The sequence below is a fragment of the Pseudorca crassidens genome, chromosome 19 (genome assembly GCF_039906515.1).
Source record: "Pseudorca crassidens isolate mPseCra1 chromosome 19, mPseCra1.hap1, whole genome shotgun sequence".
NCBI lineage: Eukaryota > Metazoa > Chordata > Mammalia > Artiodactyla > Delphinidae > Pseudorca > Pseudorca crassidens.
Window position 1 is genome coordinate 24,896,708 of NC_090314.1, and position 13,268 is coordinate 24,909,975.

At 68.0% G+C, this 13,268-nt stretch overlaps 7 non-coding genes across 7 annotated transcripts; all 7 read left to right on the forward strand.

Moving 5' to 3' along the window:
• The first annotated feature begins 2,508 nt into the window (after positions 1 to 2,508).
• On the forward strand, positions 2,509 to 2,627 carry LOC137213633 (5S ribosomal RNA). The gene has a single exon (XR_010938268.1). It is a non-coding gene; the product is annotated as a 5S ribosomal RNA (ribosomal RNA).
• A 938-nt stretch (positions 2,628 to 3,565) lies between these two features.
• Positions 3,566 to 3,684, forward strand: LOC137213272 (5S ribosomal RNA). The gene has a single exon (XR_010937913.1). It is a non-coding gene; the product is annotated as a 5S ribosomal RNA (ribosomal RNA).
• A 1,902-nt stretch (positions 3,685 to 5,586) lies between these two features.
• Positions 5,587 to 5,705, forward strand: LOC137213273 (5S ribosomal RNA). Its single transcript, XR_010937914.1, has one exon. It is a non-coding gene; the product is annotated as a 5S ribosomal RNA (ribosomal RNA).
• A 1,902-nt stretch (positions 5,706 to 7,607) lies between these two features.
• Positions 7,608 to 7,726, forward strand: LOC137213274 (5S ribosomal RNA). The gene has a single exon (XR_010937915.1). It is a non-coding gene; the product is annotated as a 5S ribosomal RNA (ribosomal RNA).
• Positions 7,727 to 10,429: 2,703 nt separating this feature from the next.
• LOC137213275 (5S ribosomal RNA) lies at positions 10,430 to 10,548 on the forward strand. Its single transcript, XR_010937916.1, has one exon. It is a non-coding gene; the product is annotated as a 5S ribosomal RNA (ribosomal RNA).
• A 938-nt stretch (positions 10,549 to 11,486) lies between these two features.
• LOC137213278 (5S ribosomal RNA) lies at positions 11,487 to 11,605 on the forward strand. The gene has a single exon (XR_010937918.1). It is a non-coding gene; the product is annotated as a 5S ribosomal RNA (ribosomal RNA).
• A 938-nt stretch (positions 11,606 to 12,543) lies between these two features.
• On the forward strand, positions 12,544 to 12,662 carry LOC137213279 (5S ribosomal RNA). The gene has a single exon (XR_010937919.1). It is a non-coding gene; the product is annotated as a 5S ribosomal RNA (ribosomal RNA).
• The last annotated feature ends 606 nt before the right edge of the window (positions 12,663 to 13,268 follow it).

A 13,268-nucleotide genomic window follows, 5' to 3' on the forward strand; every position in this document is an offset into this window, starting at 1 on the left:
ATGCAATGGGTGCCTACACAGCTGGCTTGCTTGTCTGTGGGGAAAGGCGAGATGGGTCAGGGCCTGGGTTCCTGAGGGGCTGAGAATCAAGGCAGGGATAGAAGAAAGGGGACAGGCCCACATCCCCTGAACCCACGCCGGCGCCCACTCACCTTTGTGGAAAATACGATTGAAAAGTGCCCGCAAGAATCTCTTCAGATGCCTCCAGAGTTGAGGGAAGAAGGGGAGGGGGGAGGCCGGGAGCAGGGTGAGCCCTGAAATCCAACCCTTGTCCGGTCACACCCCAGCAGCCCTCCCACCTCAGCCCCTTCAAGACCCCAGGGCTCCCCCAGCCGCGCTGCACAGATCCTGCCCTGACCATAGTCACCATGTTGATCCCCACGTTGAGCAAGATGAAGCTGACCGGGATCAGAAGAATTGAGTATCCTTGCTCCTGGCATTTCCTGGGGATGGGGCCAGTGAACGGCTCGGCTCGGTAGTAGTTTCGCTCACCCATGGCCGTTGGTCCCAGGACTGCCTGGGCCCTCTGCCCTCCAGTTTTAACTGGGAGCCAGACTGGGTCATAATGGGGCAGGTGGTGAGGTCACAGTGAGGGAGGGGGATGAAAAGGAGGGCCCAGAGTGGCATTCCCTGGTAACCAGGGTCAGGTAAGCTGAGCCTGGACAGTCAAACAGGGCCCGGTGGCCGGCATACATCCCCTCGAGCGGTCATTCATTCGCTCACCGCCCGCTGACTCACTTGTTCAAATGACACATTGCGTCTCTTGGCCCCTCTTGAGACTAGGAAGACCTTGGCCTCAGAGGCCTGCTGAAGGCCTGGCTGGAGTCCAGAGCCTCAGCCTTCTTCATGCCCTTCACTGGGCCTGGAGCTGGACCTGCCCAGATGTGGAACCTCCCAGTTTGGAAGCAACTTCTTGTATGAGGCTCTCTGTGGACAGGGACAGCTGAGACACAGAGGAGGTGCCCAGAGACCAGGGGTTTGGAGTCTGCAGCTGCAGATGTACTTAGTGCATGGTATAGGACCAGGAGGGGCCTGCTGGCAGAGCTGTGGCCACTAAACCAAAGGGACCCTCAGGCCAAGAAGGGGACACTGGCTTCTTATTGCAGGAAGCCAAGCGCAGGGACCCAGGCTGGCAGAAGTAGTGGCGCTTCCAAGCCACAGACCACCAATGTTTCCTGGACTCTGGCGCTCTTTATTCCTCTCTCCATGCCCTGCCGCCCCCTGCCCCTGCCCCCATTTGCTGCTGGTAAGTTCATTTTCCCAGTCTGGCTCCCGTGCAGAGAGGGCCTGGAGGCCGAGGTGGAAGGTAGCAGCGAGTTGGCCCGCGCTTGGCCCTCCTGCGGTTGCCGCTTCAGCACCAGACTGTCATACACCTGGTAGTTGGCATTGCCTCCCGGGTTCCGGCTGAGTGGCATGAAGGTGGGCGGGGGTGGAGGGTGCTCGGTAGCCTGGACGTCGGGCAGGAGGTGAGAGGGGCGGAGGAGCAGCGCTGAGCTGGGAGCCGGGGCCCGCTGGTCCGAGGCCTCGGCCAGTACCGTGAGGGAGGCGGAGGTGGCCACAGGGCGCCGCCGCAAGGGCAGGATCTCAGCCCATTCGGCCGCCGGGTGCCGCACCTCGTGGGGATCGCGGGAGTAATCCAAGTGTCCCGCGGAGGGATGCAGGCTGCGGTTGGACTCGCTGTGAGCACAGCTGGGGAGGCTACGTCTGTGGGCCGGTGGGGTGTCACGCTACCAGGCGTCGGGCCGGTAGACCCGAGGCACCAGAGCGGATGGAGGCTCAGAGCCCTCCAGACCCAGACTCCGCCGCGGGCCCAGTTGCCGTCCTTTCGGCCCGCGAGCCCCTCGACCTGCACCTGGCCTCCCCCACCGGCGCCCAGCCCCGGCGCCGCCACCTGTGTGCCGGTGTGTCCCTCCACAGCTCCCTCCGACAAAAGCCCCGCCCCACCACCACCCCGCCCCTCTGACGTGTCACCGCGGCCGGGTGCGGGTGCGGGATCGAGGGCAGGGGCCACTTCCCCGGGCCTGCCGGCCACCAGGGGCGGGGTCCTGAGCTCGGTGGGGGGTGTGGGGGCAAGGGTGGCCTTGCCGGGGCTGAGGGGCCGTGGCGACTCAATGGTGGCTCCCAGTGGCTTCGGGCCAGCTGCTGTCGGGCAGAAGGGCCGGCCCGGGCTGCGGTCGGGCTGCGCCTAGCGCCGCGTGGGCGGGCAGGGCCGATGCCCAAGGGACCGCGGGCCCCGGGCCCTGAAGCCTCCGGGGCCACGTCCCTGTGAGCGACGTGCGGGATCTTGGGCGGGGCGCCAAGCGCCGAAGGGTTTGCTGGGTCAGGGCCGCCCTGGGCTGGGAGGTGGTCGCCAAACCCTCCGCCGCCGCCCGATACCCGAGACCTCCGTTCCCCCTGCCTGGGCGGGCGAGGGGGCCCTGCCGGGGCGGGCTGGCCGCCAGGCTGGCGTTAAGGCGCCAGCGCCAGCGAAACTGGGCCTCAAGAGGCCGCCCGCGGCCCCCCGCCCCCGTCTACGGCCATACCACCCTGAACGCGCCCGATCTCGTCTGATCTCGGAAGCTAAGCAGGGTCGGGCCTGGTTAGTACTTGGATGGGAGACCGCCTGGGAATACCGGTTGCTGTAGGCTTTTTGCCTCCCGCTGCGCCCGCCTTCTCCTTTACTCGCCCGCGGCGGGGGCCGCCGGCTCCGCCCCCGCCGGGCCGCGCTGCAGGCCCCACCTCCTCAGGCCCCTCCCACCACGGCGCGCGCCGGCGGGGGCGCTCCCCGCCGGCCCGGCCGGCTAGGCGGCCAGAAGGCGGCCCTGGAAGGCAGTCGCACCCCAGACGCTCCCGGGGTGGCTGGCCCGGACCCAGACTCCGCCGCGGGCCCAGTTGCCGTCCTTTCGGCCCGCGAGCCCCTCGACCTGCACCTGGCCGCCCCCACCGGCGCCCAGCCCCGGCGCCGCCACCTGTGTGCCGGTGTGTCCCTCCACAGCTCCCTCCGACAAAAGCCCCGCCCCACCACCACCCCGCCCCTCTGGCGTGTCACCGCGGCCGGGTGCGGGAGCGGGATCGAGGGCAGGGGCCGCTTCCCCGGGCCTGCCGGCCACCAGGGGCGGGGTCCTGAGCTCGGCGGGGGGTGTGGGGGCAAGGGTGGCCTTGCCGGGGCTGAGGGGCCGTGGCGACTCAATGGAGGCTCGCGGTGGCTTCGGGCCGGCTGCTGTCGGGCAGGAGGGCCGGCCCGGGCTGCGGCCGGGCTGCGCCTAGCGCCGCGTGGGCGGGCAGGGCCGATGCCCAAGGGACCGCGGGCCCCGGGCCCTGAAGCCTCCGGGGCCACGTCCCTGTGAGCGACGTGCGGGATCTTGGGCGGGGCGCCAAGCGCCGAAGGGTTTGCTGGGTCAGGGCCGCCCTGGGCTGGGAGGTGGTCGCCAAACCCTCCGCCGCCGCCCGATACCCGAGACCTCCGTTCCCCCTGCCTGGGCGGGCGAGGGGGCCCTGCCGGGGCGGGCTGGCCGCCAGGCTGGCGTTAAGGCGCCAGCGCCAGCGAAACTGGGCCTCAAGAGGCCGCCCGCGGCCCCCCGCCCCCGTCTACGGCCATACCACCCTGAACGCGCCCGATCTCGTCTGATCTCGGAAGCTAAGCAGGGTCGGGCCTGGTTAGTACTTGGATGGGAGACCGCCTGGGAATACCGGGTGCTGTAGGCTTTTTGCCTCCCGCTCCGCCCGCCTTCTCCTTTACTCGCCCGCGGCGGGGGGGCCGCCGGCTCCGCCCCCGCCGAGCCCCGCTGCAGGCAGTAGGCAAGGTGGTTTACCTGCCCGAGCAGGAAGCTTGGACGATGGCAGAAGTGGGAAGAAACTCTTGAGCACAGGTTCTTGGGATCCACGGAGCAGCGCATGCACATGCGATGGGTGCCTACACAGCTGGCTTGCTTGTCTGTGGGGAAAGGCGAGATGGGTCAGGGCCTGGGTTCCTGAGGGGCTGAGAATCAAGGCAGGGATAGAAGAAAGGGGACAGGCCCACATCCCCTGAACCCACGCCGGCGCCCACTCACCTTTGTGGAAAATACGATTGAAAAGTGCCCTCAAGAATCTCTTCAGATGCCTCCAGAGTTGAGGGAAGAAGGGGAGGGGGGAGGCCGGGAGCAGGGTGAGCCCTGAAATCCAACCCTTGTCCGGTCACACCCCAGCAGCCCTCCCACCTCAGCCCCTTCAAGACCCCAGGGCTCCCCCAACCGCGCTGCACAGATCCTGCCCTGACCATAGTCACCATGTTGATCCCCACGTTGAGCAAGATGAAGCTGACCGGGATCAGAAGAATTGAGTATCCTTGCTCCTGGCATTTCCTGGGGATGGGGCCAGTGAACGGCTCGGCTCGGTAGTAGTTTCGCTCACCCATGGCCGTTGGTCCCAGGACTGCCTGGGCCCTCTGCCCTCCAGTTTTAACTGGGAGCCAGACTGGGTCATAATGGGGCAGGTGGTGAGGTCACAGTGAGGGAGGGGGATGAAAAGGAGGGCCCAGAGTGGCATTCCCTGGTAACCAGGGTCAGGTAAGCTGAGCCTGGACAGTCAAACAGGGCCCGGTGGCCGGCATACATCCCCTCGAGCGGTCATTCATTCGCTCACCGCCCGCTGACTCACTTGTTCAAATGACACATTGTGTCTCTTGGCCCCTCTTGAGACTAGGAAGACCTTGGCCTCAGAGGCCTGCTGAAGGCCTGGCTGGAGTCCAGAGCCTCAGCCTTCTTCATGCCCTTCACTGGGCCTGGAGCTGGACCTGCCCAGATGTGGAACCTCCCAGTTTGGAAGCAACTTCTTGTATGAGGCTCTCTGTGGACAGGGACAGCTGAGACACAGAGGAGGTGCCCAGAGACCAGGGGTTTGGAATCTGCAGCTGCAGATGTACTTAGTGCATGGTATAGGACCAGGAGGGGCCTGCTGGCAGAACTGTGGCCACTAAACCAAAGGGACCCTCAGGCCAAGAAGGGGACACTGGCTTCTTATTGCAGGAAGCCAAGCGCAGGGACCCAGGCTGGCAGAAGGAGTGGCGCTTCCAAGCCACAGACCACCAATGTTTCCCGGGTTCGGGAGCGGGATCGAGGGCAGGGGCCGCTTCCCCGGGCCTGCCGGCCACCAGGGGCGGGGTCCTGAGCTCGGCGGGGGGTGTGGGGGCAAGGGTGGCCTTGCCGGGGCTGAGGGGCCGTGGCGACTCAATGGAGGCTCCCGGTGGCTTCGGGCCGGCTGCTGTCGGGCAGGAGGGCCGGCCCGGGCTGCGGCCGGGCTGCGCCTAGCGCCGCGTGGGCGGGCAGGGCCGATGCCCAAGGGACCGCGGGCCCCGGGCCCTGAAGCCTCCGGGGCCACGTCCCTGTGAGCGACGTGCGGGATCTTGGGCGGGGCGCCAAGCGCCGAAGGGTTTGCTGGGTCAGGGCCGCCCTGGGCTGGGAGGTGGTCGCCAAACCCTCCGCCGCCGCCCGATACCCGAGACCTCCGTTCCCCCTGCCTGGGCGGGCGAGGGGGCCCTGCCGGGGCGGGCTGGCCGCCAGGCTGGCGTTAAGGCGCCAGCGCCAGCGAAACTGGGCCTCAAGAGGCCGCCCGCGGCCCCCCGCCCCCGTCTACGGCCATACCACCCTGAACGCGCCCGATCTCGTCTGATCTCGGAAGCTAAGCAGGGTCGGGCCTGGTTAGTACTTGGATGGGAGACCGCCTGGGAATACCGGGTGCTGTAGGCTTTTTGCCTCCCGCTCCGCCCGCCTTCTCCTTTACTCGCCCGCGGCGGGGGGGCCGCCGGCTCCGCCCCCGCCGAGCCCCGCTGCAGGCAGTAGGCAAGGTGGTTTACCTGCCCGAGCAGGAAGCTTGGACGATGGCAGAAGTGGGAAGAAACTCTTGAGCACAGGTTCTTGGGATCCACGGAGCAGCGCATGCACATGCGATGGGTGCCTACACAGCTGGCTTGCTTGTCTGTGGGGAAAGGCGAGATGGGTCAGGGCCTGGGTTCCTGAGGGGCTGAGAATCAAGGCAGGGATAGAAGAAAGGGGACAGGCCCACATCCCCTGAACCCACGCCGGCGCCCACTCACCTTTGTGGAAAATACGATTGAAAAGTGCCCTCAAGAATCTCTTCAGATGCCTCCAGAGTTGAGGGAAGAAGGGGAGGGGGGAGGCCGGGAGCAGGGTGAGCCCTGAAATCCAACCCTTGTCCGGTCACACCCCAGCAGCCCTCCCACCTCAGCCCCTTCAAGACCCCAGGGCTCCCCCAACCGCGCTGCACAGATCCTGCCCTGACCATAGTCACCATGTTGATCCCCACGTTGAGCAAGATGAAGCTGACCGGGATCAGAAGAATTGAGTATCCTTGCTCCTGGCATTTCCTGGGGATGGGGCCAGTGAACGGCTCGGCTCGGTAGTAGTTTCGCTCACCCATGGCCGTTGGTCCCAGGACTGCCTGGGCCCTCTGCCCTCCAGTTTTAACTGGGAGCCAGACTGGGTCATAATGGGGCAGGTGGTGAGGTCACAGTGAGGGAGGGGGATGAAAAGGAGGGCCCAGAGTGGCATTCCCTGGTAACCAGGGTCAGGTAAGCTGAGCCTGGACAGTCAAACAGGGCCCGGTGGCCGGCATACATCCCCTCGAGCGGTCATTCATTCGCTCACCGCCCGCTGACTCACTTGTTCAAATGACACATTGCGTCTCTTGGCCCCTCTTGAGACTAGGAAGACCTTGGCCTCAGAGGCCTGCTGAAGGCCTGGCTGGAGTCCAGAGCCTCAGCCTTCTTCATGCCCTTCACTGGGCCTGGAGCTGGACCTGCCCAGATGTGGAACCTCCCAGTTTGGAAGCAACTTCTTGTATGAGGCTCTCTGTGGACAGGGACAGCTGAGACACAGAGGAGGTGCCCAGAGACCAGGGGTTTGGAGTCTGCAGCTGCAGATGTACTTAGTGCATGGTATAGGACCAGGAGGGGCCTGCTGGCAGAACAGTGGCCACTAAACCAAAGGGACCCTCAGGCCAAGAAGGGGACACTGGCTTCTTATTGCAGGAAGCCAAGCGCAGGGACCCAGGCTGGCAGAAGGAGTGGCGCTTCCAAGCCACAGACCACCAATGTTTCCCGGGTTCGGGAGCGGGATCGAGGGCAGGGGCCGCTTCCCCGGGCCTGCCGGCCACCAGGGGCGGGGTCCTGAGCTCGGCGGGGGGTGTGGGGGCAAGGGTGGCCTTGCCGGGGCTGAGGGGCCGTGGCGACTCAATGGTGGCTCCCGGTGGCTTCGGGCCGGCTGCTGTCGGGCAGGAGGGCCGGCCCGGGCTGCGGCCGGGCTGCGCCTAGCGCCGCGTGGGCGGGCAGGGCCGATGCCCAAGGGACCGCGGGCCCCGGGCCCTGAAGCCTCCGGGGCCACGTCCCTGTGAGCGACGTGCGGGATCTTGGGCGGGGCGCCAAGCGCCGAAGGGTTTGCTGGGTCAGGGCCGCCCTGGGCTGGGAGGTGGTCGCCAAACCCTCCGCCGCCGCCCGATACCCGAGACCTCCGTTCCCCCTGCCTGGGCGGGCGAGGGGGCCCTGCCGGGGCGGGCTGGCCGCCAGGCTGGCGTTAAGGCGCCAGCGCCAGCGAAACTGGGCCTCAAGAGGCCGCCCGCGGCCCCCCACCCCCGTCTACGGCCATACCACCCTGAACGCGCCCGATCTCGTCTGATCTCGGAAGCTAAGCAGGGTCGGGCCTGGTTAGTACTTGGATGGGAGACCGCCTGGGAATACCGGGTGCTGTAGGCTTTTTGCCTCCCGCTCCGCCCGCCTTCTCCTTTACTCGCCCGCGGCGGGGGGGCCGCCGGCTCCGCCCCCGCCGAGCCCCGCTGCAGGCAGTAGGCAAGGTGGTTTACCTGCCCGAGCAGGAAGCTTGGGCGATGGCAGAAGTGGGAAGAAACTCTTGAGCACAGGTTCTTGGGATCCACGGAGCAGCGCATGCACATGCAATGGGTGCCTACACAGCTGGCTTGCTTGTCTGTGGGGAAAGGCGAGATGGGTCAGGGCCTGGGTTCCTGAGGGGCTGAGAATCAAGGCAGGGATAGAAGAAAGGGGACAGGCCCACATCCCCTGAACCCACGCCGGCGCCCACTCACCTTTGTGGAAAATACGATTGAAAAGTGCCCGCAAGAATCTCTTCAGATGCCTCCAGAGTTGAGGGAAGAAGGGGAGGGGGGAGGCCGGGAGCAGGGTGAGCCCTGAAATCCAACCCTTGTCCGGTCACACCCCAGCAGCCCTCCCACCTCAGCCCCTTCAAGACCCCAGGGCTCCCCCAGCCGCGCTGCACAGATCCTGCCCTGACCATAGTCACCATGTTGATCCCCACGTTGAGCAAGATGAAGCTGACCGGGATCAGAAGAATTGAGTATCCTTGCTCCTGGCATTTCCTGGGGATGGGGCCAGTGAACGGCTCGGCTCGGTAGTAGTTTCGCTCACCCATGGCCGTTGGTCCCAGGACTGCCTGGGCCCTCTGCCCTCCAGTTTTAACTGGGAGCCAGACTGGGTCATAATGGGGCAGGTGGTGAGGTCACAGTGAGGGAGGGGGATGAAAAGGAGGGCCCAGAGTGGCATTCCCTGGTAACCAGGGTCAGGTAAGCTGAGCCTGGACAGTCAAACAGGGCCCGGTGGCCGGCATACATCCCCTCGAGCGGTCATTCATTCGCTCACCGCCCGCTGACTCACTTGTTCAAATGACACATTGCGTCTCTTGGCCCCTCTTGAGACTAGGAAGACCTTGGCCTCAGAGGCCTGCTGAAGGCCTGGCTGGAGTCCAGAGCCTCAGCCTTCTTCATGCCCTTCACTGGGCCTGGAGCTGGACCTGCCCAGATGTGGAACCTCCCAGTTTGGAAGCAACTTCTTGTATGAGGCTCTCTGTGGACAGGGACAGCTGAGACACAGAGGAGGTGCCCAGAGACCAGGGGTTTGGAGTCTGCAGCTGCAGATGTACTTAGTGCATGGTATAGGACCAGGAGGGGCCTGCTGGCAGAGCTGTGGCCACTAAACCAAAGGGACCCTCAGGCCAAGAAGGGGACACTGGCTTCTTATTGCAGGAAGCCAAGCGCAGGGACCCAGGCTGGCAGAAGTAGTGGCGCTTCCAAGCCACAGACCACCAATGTTTCCTGGACTCTGGCGCTCTTTATTCCTCTCTCCATGCCCTGCCGCCCCCTGCCCCTGCCCCCATTTGCTGCTGGTAAGTTCATTTTCCCAGTCTGGCTCCCGTGCAGAGAGGGCCTGGAGGCCGAGGTGGAAGGTAGCAGCGAGTTGGCCCGCGCTTGGCCCTCCTGCGGTTGCCGCTTCAGCACCAGACTGTCATACACCTGGTAGTTGGCATTGCCTCCCGGGATCCGGCTGAGTGGCATGAAGGTGGGCGGGGGTGGAGGGTGCTCGGTAGCCTGGACGTCGGGCAGGAGGTGAGAGGGGCGGAGGAGCAGCGCTGAGCTGGGAGCCGGGGCCCGCTGGTCCGAGGCCTCGGCCAGTACCGTGAGGGAGGCGGAGGTGGCCACAGGGCGCCGCCGCAAGGGCAGGATCTCAGCCCATTCGGCCGCCGGGTGCCGCACCTCGTGGGGATCGCGGGAGTAATCCAAGTGTCCCGCGGAGGGATGCAGGCTGCGGTTGGACTCGCTGTGAGCACAGCTGGGGAGGCTACGTCTGTGGGCCGGTGGGGTGTCACGCTACCAGGCGTCGGGCCGGTAGACCCGAGGCACCAGAGCGGATGGAGGCTCAGAGCCCTCCAGACCCAGACTCCGCCGCGGGCCCAGTTGCCGTCCTTTCGGCCCGCGAGCCCCTCGACCTGCACCTGGCCTCCCCCACCGGCGCCCAGCCCCGGCGCCGCCACCTGTGTGCCGGTGTGTCCCTCCACAGCTCCCTCCGACAAAAGCCCCGCCCCACCACCACCCCGCCCCTCTGACGTGTCACCGCGGCCGGGTGCGGGTGCGGGATCGAGGGCAGGGGCCACTTCCCCGGGCCTGCCGGCCACCAGGGGCGGGGTCCTGAGCTCGGTGGGGGGTGTGGGGGCAAGGGTGGCCTTGCCGGGGCTGAGGGGCCGTGGCGACTCAATGGTGGCTCCCAGTGGCTTCGGGCCAGCTGCTGTCGGGCAGAAGGGCCGGCCCGGGCTGCGGTCGGGCTGCGCCTAGCGCCGCGTGGGCGGGCAGGGCCGATGCCCAAGGGACCGCGGGCCCCGGGCCCTGAAGCCTCCGGGGCCACGTCCCTGTGAGCGACGTGCGGGATCTTGGGCGGGGCGCCAAGCGCCGAAGGGTTTGCTGGGTCAGGGCCGCCCTGGGCTGGGAGGTGGTCGCCAAACCCTCCGCCGCCGCCCGATACCCGAGACCTCCGTTCCCCCTGCCTGGGCGGGCGAGGGGGCCCTGCCGGGGCGGGCCGGCCGCAAGGCTGGCGTTAAGGCGCCAGCGCCAGCGAAACTGGGCCTCAAGAGGCCGCCCGCGGCCCCCCGCCCCCGTCTACGGCCATACCACCCTGAACGCGCCCGATCTCGTCTGATCTCGGAAGCTAAGCAGGGTCGGGCCTGGTTAGTACTTGGATGGGAGACCGCCTGGGAATACCGGGTGCTGTAGGCTTTTTGCCTCCCGCTCCGCCCGCCTTCTCCTCTACTCGCCCGCGGCTGGGGCCGCCGGCTCCGCCCCCGCCGGGCCGCGCTGCAGGCCCCACCTCCTCAGGCCCCTCCCACCACGGCGCGCGCCGGCGGGGGCGCTCCCCGCCGGCCCGGCCGGCCAGGCGGCCAGAAGGCGGCCCTGGAAGGCAGCCGCACCCCAGACGCTCCCGGGGTGGCTGGCCCGGACCCAGACTCCGCCGCGGGCCCAGTTGCCGTCCTTTCGGCCCGCGAGCCCCTCGACCTGCACCTGGCCGCCCCCACCGGCGCCCAGTCCCGGCGCCGCCACCTGTGTGCCGGTGTGTCCCTCCACAGCTCCCTCCGACAAAAGCCCCGCCCCACCACCACCCCGCCCCTCTGGCGTGTCACCGCGGTTGGGTGCGGGAGCGGGATCGAGGGCAGGGGCCGCTTCCCCGGGCCTGCCGGCCACCAGGGGCGGGGTCCTGAGCTCGGCGGGGGGTGTGGGGGCAAGGGTGGCCTTGCCGGGGCTGAGGGGCCGTGGCGACTCAATGGTGGCTCCCGGTGGCTTCGGGCCGGCTGCTGTCGGGCAGGAGGGCCGGCCCGGGCTGCGGCCGGGCTGCGCCTAGCGCCGCGTGGGCGGGCAGGGCCGATGCCCAAGGGACCGCGGGCCCCGGGCCCTGAAGCCTCCGGGGCCACGTCCCTGTGAGCGACGTGCGGGATCTTGGGCGGGGCGCCAAGCGCCGAAGGGTTTGCTGGGTCAGGGCCGCCCTGGGCTGGGAGGTGGTCGCCAAACCCTCCGCCGCCGCCCGATACCCGAGACCTCCGTTCCCCCTGCCTGGGCGGGCGAGGGGGCCCTGCCGGGGCGGGCCGGCCGCAAGGCTGGCGTTAAGGCGCCAGCGCCAGCGAAACTGGGCCTCAAGAGGCCGCCCGCGGCCCCCCGCCCCCGTCTACGGCCATACCACCCTGAACGCGCCCGATCTCGTCTGATCTCGGAAGCTAAGCAGGGTCGGGCCTGGTTAGTACTTGGATGGGAGACCGCCTGGGAATACCGGGTGCTGTAGGCTTTTTGCCTCCCGCTCCGCCCGCCTTCTCCTCTACTCGCCCGCGGCTGGGGCCGCCGGCTCCGCCCCCGCCGGGCCGCGCTGCAGGCCCCACCTCCTCAGGCCCCTCCCACCACGGCGCGCGCCGGCGGGGGCGCTCCCCGCCGGCCCGGCCGGCCAGGCGGCCAGAAGGCGGCCCTGGAAGGCAGCCGCACCCCAGACGCTCCCGGGGTGGCTGGCCCGGACCCAGACTCCGCCGCGGGCCCAGTTGCCGTCCTTTCGGCCCGCGAGCCCCTCGACCTGCACCTGGCCGCCCCCACCGGCGCCCAGCCCCGGCGCCGCCACCTGTGTGCCGGTGTGTCCCTCCACAGCTCCCTCCGACAAAAGCCCCGCCCCACCACCACCCCGCCCCTCTGGCGTGTCACCGCGGCCGGGTGCGGGAGCGGGATCGAGGGCAGGGGCCGCTTCCCCGGGCCTGCCGGCCACCAGGGGCGGGGTCCTGAGCTCGGCGGGGGGTGTGGGGGCAAGGGTGGCCTTGCCGGGGCTGAGGGGCCGTGGCGACTCAATGGTGGCTCCCGGTGGCTTCGGGCCGGCTGCTGTCGGGCAGGAGGGCCGGCCCGGGCTGCGGCCGGGCTGCGCCTAGCGCCGCGTGGGCGGGCAGGGCCGATGCCCAAGGGACCGCGGGCCCCGGGCCCTGAAGCCTCCGGGGCCACGTCCCTGTGAGCGACGTGCGGGATCTTGGGCGGGGCGCCAAGCGCCGAAGGGTTTGCTGGGTCAGGGCCGCCCTGGGCTGGGAGGTGGTCGCCAAACCCTCCGCCGCCGCCCGATACCCGAGACCTCCGTTCCCCCTGCCTGGGCGGGCGAGGGGGCCCTGCCGGGGCGGGCTGGCCGCCAGGCTGGCGTTAAGGCGCCAGCGCCAGCGAAACTGGGCCTCAAGAGGCCGCCCGCGGCCCCCCACCCCCGTCTACGGCCATACCACCCTGAACGCGCCCGATCTCGTCTGATCTCGGAAGCTAAGCAGGGTCGGGCCTGGTTAGTACTTGGATGGGAGACCGCCTGGGAATACCGGGTGCTGTAGGCTTTTTGCCTCCCGCTCCGCCCGCCTTCTCCTTTACTCGCCCGCGGCGGGGGGGCCGCCGGCTCCGCCCCCGCCGAGCCCCGCTGCAGGCAGTAGGCAAGGTGGTTTACCTGCCCGAGCAGGAAGCTTGGGCGATGGCAGAAGTGGGAAGAAACTCTTGAGCACAGGTTCTTGGGATCCACGGAGCAGCGCATGCACATGCAATGGGTGCCTACACAGCTGGCTTGCTTGTCTGTGGGGAAAGGCGAGATGGGTCAGGGCCTGGGTTCCTGAGGGGCTGAGAATCAAGGCAGGGATAGAAGAAAGGGGACAGGCCCACATCCCCTGAACCCACGCCGGCGCCCACTCACCTTTGTGGAAAATACGATTGAAAAGTGCCCGCAAGAATCTCTTCAGATGCCTCCAGAGTTGAGGGAAGAAGGGGAGGGGGGAGGCCGGGAGCAGGGTGAGCCCTGAAATCCAACCCTTGTCCGGTCACACCCCAGCAGCCCTCCCACCTCAGCCCCTTCAAGACCCCAGGGCTCCCCCAGCCGCGCTGCACAGATCCTGCCCTGACCATAGTCACCATGTTGATCCCCACGTTGAGCAAGATGAAGCTGACCGGGATCA